The 9109-nt window shown below is 46.9% G+C and overlaps 1 long non-coding RNA gene across 1 annotated transcript; it reads right to left on the reverse strand.

The window, feature by feature from the left end:
• Window positions 1–3157: 3157 nt before the first annotated feature.
• On the reverse strand, window positions 3158–5302 carry LOC133207665 (uncharacterized). The gene is made up of 2 exons (XR_009724116.1): window positions 5157–5302; window positions 3158–3786 (listed from the first exon to the last, which is right to left on the reverse strand). It is a non-coding gene; the product is annotated as an uncharacterized LOC133207665 (long non-coding RNA).
• Window positions 5303–9109: the final 3807 nt, after the last annotated feature.

Consider the following 9109-nt stretch of genomic DNA (forward strand, 5'->3'; position numbering starts at 1 on the left):
GGACATTATTTGGAACGATAAAGCCCTTGCAAGAGGTGATGTGACAAGGATAGGATCTCACTGCTTCATAGAATATCTGGGTAGGAAAATTATGTGGTGCTGAAACAAAGAGCAAATTCCCTCCAACACATGGGGAAGATGCAAGGTGTGTGGTGGAGGTCGACCAGTGATGTTCAGCTTTATCTCCAGTGCTAAACAGCATGTTTAGACTTAGCCTTGGACACTACTCAGGCAGTCAAGCTCCGCTCACCAAGTTTGCCCTGGGTGTGTCCCAGTGCTGGTGGCCTGGGGAATGTCACTGCCACCTCCTCTGATCCTATTAATTTGATAGACCAGTAGGTGAAGTCAAGATCCAGCTGGTAGCTTGGCAGGGCTTAGTGGAAAGGCTGCAGGGGAAAGACAAGAGAAGCCTCATCTCTGTGCAGGACAGTTCCAGGGCAGCACATTCTCCCAGGCTGCCCCCTTCACCTGCAGCATGAGCTGCACTGAAGATAAACCCTGGGGAGATTCAAAGAGAGAATTGACATTCAAATGGGAAGAACATCGAGGGTTGCCATATATGAAGAAATACGTTTGGAAGGACACAAACCTTTCTAGGATTATATTATTCTCTAATGGCAGCCCAGAATGGATTTGGCAGAAAGATGGGTAGAGGGAAAATTATCTGGGAGATGCTCATTCTGGAACAGTTTGGGTTTATTATATATATATATATTTATTTTTTTTAGCAGCTTCCTTTGGGGTATATTTGTGGGACCTGCTGGAGATGAGACACAGCAACAGAAATAATTCAGACCTGAGCCTCACCGTCAATACCATCGTTTCCCATAGCTGCCTTTGCAGACCCCTATGCAGCTATGCAGCACCCCTGCCCAGTGCCCCTAATTAAAGCAAAGTGCAAATTGAAAGTCAGACCCCAGTCGGGCCCTGGGAATGGGGGCTTGCTTACTTGATGGCTCAGAGCAAATGCTCATGGTACTTTGTGATGGCAGGGGAGCAAAGCAAGAGAAACTCAGTACGATGTTTGCTTTTGTCTGTAACCTAAATCCCAGGCTCTACCCTTTCCCTTGCCAAGTGCTAAAAGAAAAAAAAAAGGGAGTGGATTTTTTTGGAGTGCATAGCAAAATGGCTAATTTAAAACAATTACACAACAGCTAATTAAAATCATCTCTGCGTTCTAGAAAGGCGGCTGGCCAGGTACTCAGCATGAAACGTTTGGCTTTGTGGAGCAGCATCTTGTTAAAGCCCTTCATCCTGTGATCCCGTGGCGGTGGTGGCTGGACCCATCCCGCATGTGCCTTCGGAGAGCAGCTGATGGCCTTCCCAGTGTCAGCCAAGTGAGTCCTCCCACCCCTCCCACCCGGCTCAGCACCACGATGTACCTGAGGCACCGGCTGTGCTTTATGAAGTCTAAAATTTTCAACTGGTTGTGTCTTTCCATGCAAACTCATTAGACACTATTTACACCCGCTGCAGCTGTGCAGAGAGAGGTTTTGAACTCTGGCATTCTACAGTAGGCTTTGTTTCTCATTTACATTTGCATATTAAAGTGTTTGCCTGAAATAGGCTATTGAAATTAATTCAGGATTAATTGGTGTCTTTATCTCATTAGGACAATCTAATTTAAGGATGATGAAATTGTTTAGCCTCCCGTTTGCATAATTAGATTGCTTTGAATTGCTGTCATTATTGTGCTCTTTAGCATCATCTGTAGGCCTCAAACAGACAAGAGTTTCAACCTCATAAAGACCAATCATGTGTTACAGCAGAGAGCTGTTAACCCCTTTTAACCCAAACTCCCTCCAACACACTGGTGCACAATGGAGCGGATGCTTTGCGGCAGGTCAGGGACACAGAGGTCTCCACACCCGGTGTAACAGGGCATCCCCTCCTTCCCTGTACACACTTAGGGCAGTGAGGTGCAACTCCAAGAGCTGTGGATGGGCAGCCCTGTTTTGCCTGGCCTGCCTATGAGAAGGGCAAGGGGCTCTCCTTGCTGGTGCTTAACCCTTCACGGTCAAATGGGGCCATGGGCTGCTTCTTCCACAAGTCTGAGTAGAGCCAGAAGTGCTCACTCATCCTCTCACATCACTGGAAAGGGCTGGTGGGAGCATACCCAGGTACTGCCTGATCCCATCCCTCCTGCATGGCTTCAGGAACATCCCTTGGGCTGATGGCTAGAGCATCTGGTGACAGCTGGGCTCCCACTCCACTGGAGCTGCCAGGGATGCTCATGGCCATGGGCACCATAGTGTTTTGTCCCCTCGCAGGACTTACCAAGCTCCATCTCCTTCTGCAGTTTGAAAGCAGTTTCTGAACCTCCAACTGACATGCATCACCTGAAGATACCCTGGCCAACATGTAAGGTGCAGTAACAACATGCTCCTACTGCTTCAAATAGAGCTCTCCCCTCTGTGTTTACCTGAATGCTAAAAGGAGTGAGGAGACCTGCCCATGTCAGTGCAGTGGGAGAACACATGAGGAATTACCACCAGAGCTCTCATGGGCTGGGAAAGAGTGAAAGAAAAAGTAACTGTAAGGCCGGATCTCCACAGTGGATCATCTTTAAGGCTAGACTCGCCCTGCAATACAGGGAGCTGATGCTGTGAAGGAGTGGACAGTGCCATGCCAGCCCAGTGCAGGTCTCAGTCTTGCACCCAGGGCAGCAGGGACTACCAGCGTTGGAAAAAGATCATATTGAAAAGGCACTAGCAGGATGGTTGTATCCAGGGATTACAATCAGGATGTGGATCCCTGTGATGCTTAGTGCATGCCCCAGAACATAACCCAGTATGCATGCACCAAGGGATACGAGGACGTGGGTTGCAATGGTAGTGTGTCCAGAGGACACTGGCAAAAAGCTGCAGCTGTCCTGAAGACCCTCAAAACAGATGAGGGACACATTCCCTGCAAGTAAACCCTTTACCTGCTTTTCAGTGAGACCTTCCCCAGCCCCAGCAACCTGCCCACCCAGGGGATTTGGGCACCTGAGAGCCATGGGGACATGTAGGCTGGAACCACCTGGAAACAGGCATCCCAAGTCAACACTTTCTTCTGGCAGAAGGTACCAGTTAAGCATCCTGAGCTAAGACCTCACTTCCCCATGGGTCTCTCCATTACAAAACAGCCTGTTCAGGCACACAAACGATCCAAAACGTGCATCTCAGAAGTATTTTTACATGATAAAGCACCATACAGCATTATAACCAGCTTCCTTGCTAGCAAGGAGGACCATGGCCTTGTGTGTTCCCCCGCTGTACCACCCAGACTATCTTTCCAGATGGCTGCCAGAAGCCAGTAGTAGCTGAAGTGCCTGAATCCAGCCCTGAAGATGCTCTCTGGGCACTAAGAGCAGGAAGGGGGTCGAGATAGCAGCTCCATAGTTGCTCCTGGGGATGCTCTCCGTCTGTCCTGGTCCAGCTCAAGGCAAGAGACCTGTTTCTCATTAGCGGGCGGCTGACTCTGGAGGTGGGGGCTGCGCCAGGCAGGCTGCTTCGCCAGTCGCTTCACGTATCCTAACATCTGGTTGTGTCTCATCACAGTGCAAATTTATGACCCTGGAAACAACATGTTGATGATACACTGGGAAAAGGAGTCAGAGCTGTAATCCCATGTCCAGAGCAGGAACGAGGGGAATCTCCACCTGAGGACTTGGGTGGGGAGAAGGAGGTGAGGAAGTGCAGATCTCCGCTTCCCAGCATGATGGGGGTGAACATGGGAGGGGGATGCAGCTCCCGATGATGCAGCACATAGAAAGCAATGTTTCCCTCTCTAAATCTCTCTCCCCTGGGGAAAAAAAAAATATGCAAATTCAGCAAGAGCCAACTTTGAACAACTTCATCTCAACAAATTGCCAACTTCCAAACCAGCCAACAGGAAAGCTTCAAGAAAATAAATGAAATATTTCATTTGAAGGCTTTGAAAAGGAACATTTCCATTTGCAGTGACTGGGCAGTTACACTTCCCATTTTATGGTTAAAATTATACAGACATTTAAAATTATTTGAAATGGAAATGACAGATTGCATTTCAAGTCCTCTAAAGGAAGTTTGTTTGCCTAGGATAAGTAAATGTTTTATTATTTTTTTCAGAGATCAGATGTATCAGTTGAACCAGAACAGAGTGGGACTTGGGAAGTCTTGTTTGCAGGTTCACACTAAAGATGTTTTAAGTTTTCAGTTTAGCCCAAACAAGTGTTTTTAGTTATGTTGCTTTGTTGAAGATGCAGTGGAAAAGAAAGGAAAAAAATGCAGCTCTTGCCATCACAGGCAACCAAAGAAGAAAAAAAACCCCAGACATAAGAGTCAGTGCAAGAGAAAAGTCTTAGTGTGGAAGAACTATGTAAAGCTTGCCTAAACCTTTCTGTTCTGCAGACTATTTCTTAGATCTTTGGTACCGCTATTAGGCCTTTAATATATTGGGAGAGGAAAATCCCTGTATAGTGCCACACACATATATCAGCATAGGTGTACTCAGTGCAAGGCAGAAGTAGAAACAGGAGGAGACATGGTCACCAAAAGCTAGGATGCTATTCAAGAGAGGTGGGGTGCAGTTTCTTCCCTTGGCTGTCTAACAGCAGGAGAGATGGCTGGAAAACAATGAAGAGAAGAGGAGCAGCCAGGGATCACACCGGACCATGGGCAAATGAGATTTGAACTGATGCAACAAAGGCCACTGTTCCTCAAACAAGATAAAGGACAGCTGGAGCAAGCTGGAGGAGGGAAGGGAGTATGTCTGAAGGTCCAGGAAATGGCACGAAGGGGAGTCATGATACAAACAAGCCTTCAAATACACCAAAGGTTTTTCTTCATGTTTTCAGTAGCAAATGCATAAGAAGTCATAGCCCAAAAAAAACTCCACAAAAGCTGAGATGAGATCTCAGGAAAAGCTGCAAGTGGTGAGCATCATCGGGCAGCACAAAGCTGCCTGGACATGTAGTCTGGAGCATCCACAAGCACAGCAGACACCCTGGCAGCAGCACCAACATACCTACCTTCCATTGCTGCACATTTGTGAATCCACATGACTTTATGGTGAACACACAGGTCATGGGTACAAAAATCTGAGCAGAGCAACGCAGCTCCAGAAGGTTTCACAGCCCATGGTGTGGACAGCTATGGAAATCAGTGGCACAGCTCCCCAGCAGATTGACTTACCTTCAGCCAACTACCCTGGCAGAGAGGTCTTAAGCAAGGACATTGAAATCACTGGCAAATGGATCTTTCTCCATTCCCTCCAAGCTGGTGATCTCTAGAAAGCATCTTGTTTAACTCTGCTTTGGTATTGCAGGTCACAAGGATGATCAGGGTCTGGAGCACCTCCCGTATGAAGATAGGCTGAGAAAGTTGGGGCTGTTCAGCCTGGAGAAGAGAAGGCTGCGTGGAGACCTCATAGCAGCCTTCCAGTATCTGAAGGGGGCCTATAGGGATGCTGGGGATGGACTCTTCGTTAGGGACTGTAGTGATAGGACAAGGGGTAATGGGTTAAAACTTAAACAGAGGAAGTTTAGATATAAGGAGGAAGTTAGGGTGGTGAGGCACTGGAATGGGTTGCCCAAGGAAGTTGTGAATGCTCCATCCCTGGCAGTGTCCAAGTCCAGGTTGGGTGGAGTCTTAGGTGACATGGTTTAGTGCCAGGTATCCCTGCCCATAGCAGGGGGGTTGGAACTAGATGATCTTAAGGTCCTTTCCAACCCTAACTATTCTATGACTCAATGAACCTTCCACAGGAGCCAAAGATGGTTAAACCACCTGGAGGCGCAAGGGCAACCTTCAGCTGGCACACACCAACTGAGAGATGCACAACCCTTACTGCTGGCTGCTCAGACAGCAAAGGCTGTCTGGTAACAAGGATGACCCCATATCAAAAGGACAAGCGTGCCTCTGTCATCTGCTGGAGTACTCTGATCTGCTGTACTGAGCAACATTACAAAGCACAGTGCTTGCCCGAAGTCACACAAAGTGTCCAGTAGCCTTTCATCAAAGACCTGTAGGAGTTTTAAATACCCTTTAGAGGAGATGCAAAATGCTGTCAGGAAACTTAAGCTGGTTAAGGGATAGAGTAAATAGGCTAGTATGAATTAGCCAGCTTTCAGCTGCAAATTAGGTTGTGACCAGTAGTAAACATCTACAGCTAGTAGCCACAAACAAAAATGCAGGGCTCTGAGGAAGAGCCTATGCAGGGATTTTGGTCAATGGTCCTACACAAGCCGCAGCCTGGCTCCAGGCACACTGCTGGATGAGGAGCACAACACCATGTATTTGGAGGGACTACACTGTCTCTTGGCTCAGCCTGGGTCTGCTTTGTGGGGTTAGCAGGGGCCAGATGCAGATTTACAGCTACTCAAACTCTGTCAAGCCTGTGTACTTCAGCCTGTGTGGTTCAGCTCTTATTCCCAGGACTTTGTAACCAGAATTCAACATCAGATCTTTACATTCATTTGTAGGTTTCTTTTTAGAAAAAGAAGGAAAAAGAGGTAAAAAAAGAAAACCCCCAACATTACAGCATTGGAGGTGATGGAAGACATTTGCTTTGGTCTTGAGAGTTGTCAAAAAAAATAAAAAAAACACCAACAAAGCAATTTCAAAACAAAAAGTTTTTTCAAATTAGAAAAATCAGACAGTCCCCTTGAGCAATGACAAAACAGAATCTTAGTACTTCTTCTAAATTCACACACACATGCACAGATATACTTACCTATGTATACATTCACCAATACATACATGATTGCATGCTGCTTTTATCCCACGGGAGGGTACCCAGCAAAACTCACCTGAATGAGGAGACCTCTTGGGTACCCCCAGCTCACATCAGGGGAAATGTGCTCAGGTCCCATCATCACAAGAGAGGGTGCCTGGAAATGGTGGCCCTGGCAACGGCAAAGTGATTTGCACCATAAACCAGAGGGGAGGGGACCAAATCCCAGCCTGGGACCCCTAGGCTCTCTCCTGCTAGAATAAGGAGGTGCCCAGCCAGGAGTCCCACCCACCTTCTCGGCTCAGATATGTGCCAATGCACCACTAGCACATTGATCCTCTCCCATCCACACCAGCGCCCAGGCACATGCCCCCAGGAGTGTCCCCACACCCTCATAGCTCCCAGGGCTAGGGGGTCAGCACGCAGATCTGTGGCTCTGGCGTTTGGTCAGCAGCTCCTGACCCATGTAGGTTATCGGTCTCATAACCACCCAGCTTCCGTTTCCAAGTGCCAATCAGGCCTCTCTTGTGATCAGTGTTATAATCAGATACAGCACTCCAGCATGGATTATTAAGTTTCAACAGTTGACACATCACTTCTGATACCATAATCTGGCAGCACTTTACAATAAGTGACAGGTCCTCACTAATTCCTTTTGTATTCACTGTAGCAACGTTAATCATGAGTGATGAACTTTGCGTATTCATATGGATGTAATAGGCAGTTCCCAAGGACTGAGACTGTAATTTAGCTTTAACCTAATGGGCACTGATTGTAACAATAAGTAATTATGTCAGCTAAATGCAGTGTTGATGGCAATTGATGACAGCACAAAAAGCCACGACACCATTTTGGAACTAAGCTTGGAATAGTCATTTGTAAAACCATAATGGCCAAGACAAGGAACAATGTGTCCTTTCCTGTGTACCCTATCATCCAGCTACCTTCAGCCTGGCAAAGACAGTCCCAACTGTGACAAACAGTCTGTCAGCTCCCTGTTTTACTGTCTGGCAGCTAATTTCAGGGTAGCCAAAAATCCAGCTCACCCTGAAGCTCAAGTGAAAGGGGAGAGGCATCCCATCTTAAATGAGATGTTGGGATCAATCCCCTGGATCACCTTCAGGTCCTTTGAGCAAGTCACATCTGGTGACACCTGGCCAACATCTGATAGTGTCACCTTTCCACAAAGCAACATTTGCTGCTCCCCACAGCTGCAGACCCTGGTTCTGTACCCAGCCAGCAAAGCAGGGACAGGCTACAAAAGACTGAAGACCACTGCTGAGCTCAGACACAGCTGAATTCAGCAGCTGTACAATTAGGAAAACACAGGCCTGAGAACTGCACTGAGTAACCTAAACCACAGCAGAAGCAAGTCCATAGAAAGATGTTCTTCTATTACCCAGAAGGGCTGGTGTGACCTCTTTTTTAGTTAGAGAAGAGAATGAGGATGGGATATTTTTAAGTCAGAATATTTGGATTTGAATTGCTTTCTTTAGAAAGGGGGAGCATGGCAAAGTCATAATAATGATTCTGTTAATGACAGTAATAAGACTGTAAGTGCTGGTGTCATCTTGAAAAAGTGATTTGTGCTGCCAGTAAGAATCCTGTTTCACTGTAATCATTAATGTGATCAAAACTTGGAAAACACAAACACGAAGTAGTTATAATGAGGTAGAAAGGACGTCTTCAAGGAAACATTTTGGGGGGGGGACGGAGGGGGCTTTTGCAAGATAATGTCCCTATGAGACTGTGAGGAAGAAACTGGCTTCCTTAGCAGGAGCTTTGGGATCCCAGCAGCAAGCACCTTTTTAAAAATATGCGGTGGGATGACTCAGGTGCTCAATTTACTTACTATTATAGTTAATTTCCCAAATTTGAAGCAATTTCCTTTCTTTTGAAAGGGGGAGTGAGAGGCTTGTGGGTAGATGAATGAGAGGTTGGAGAAGTGCCTCTTGGTGTTAAGCTCGTGGCACTCTTTCTAACCTGTCCTTAGCATGACTGCAGCCAACACATGAGCTGTGGGCAGGCAGCTGCCCACAGACCTTGCTTACTTTATGCACTGGAGCAGCCAAGGCAAGAAAAGGGCAATGCGGGACTCCAGACTATTGTACGATGCTTTTGGCACCATAGTTATACTATAACTTCCACAGTTATGGAAGTCAAGAATAAGATGGGTCCCTCCTGAGCCCTGAAAGTCACAGGGCTGTCAGCTTTCCCACATGGTATTTACATGATTTGTAATATCTCAGTTTTGGTGTAGAGGTCCTTGCCATGATTTCTAGTAAATGGGGAGAGCTAGCTGGAGCTCAAGCTATGCAGAAACATCTTTCTTTAGTAAAACCCTCCTGTTCAGGGTGGCCTAGCTGTCACCACCACAGCTGTGATTAAAACAGGCTCCTCAGTTACACTCCTT

The sequence above is a fragment of the Neopsephotus bourkii genome, unplaced genomic scaffold (assembly GCF_033783945.1).
Source record: "Neopsephotus bourkii isolate Nb327-2 ecotype Australia unplaced genomic scaffold, CSIRO-AGI_Nbou_v1 NB_234, whole genome shotgun sequence".
NCBI classification, from domain to species: Eukaryota; Metazoa; Chordata; class Aves; order Psittaciformes; family Psittacidae; genus Neopsephotus; species Neopsephotus bourkii.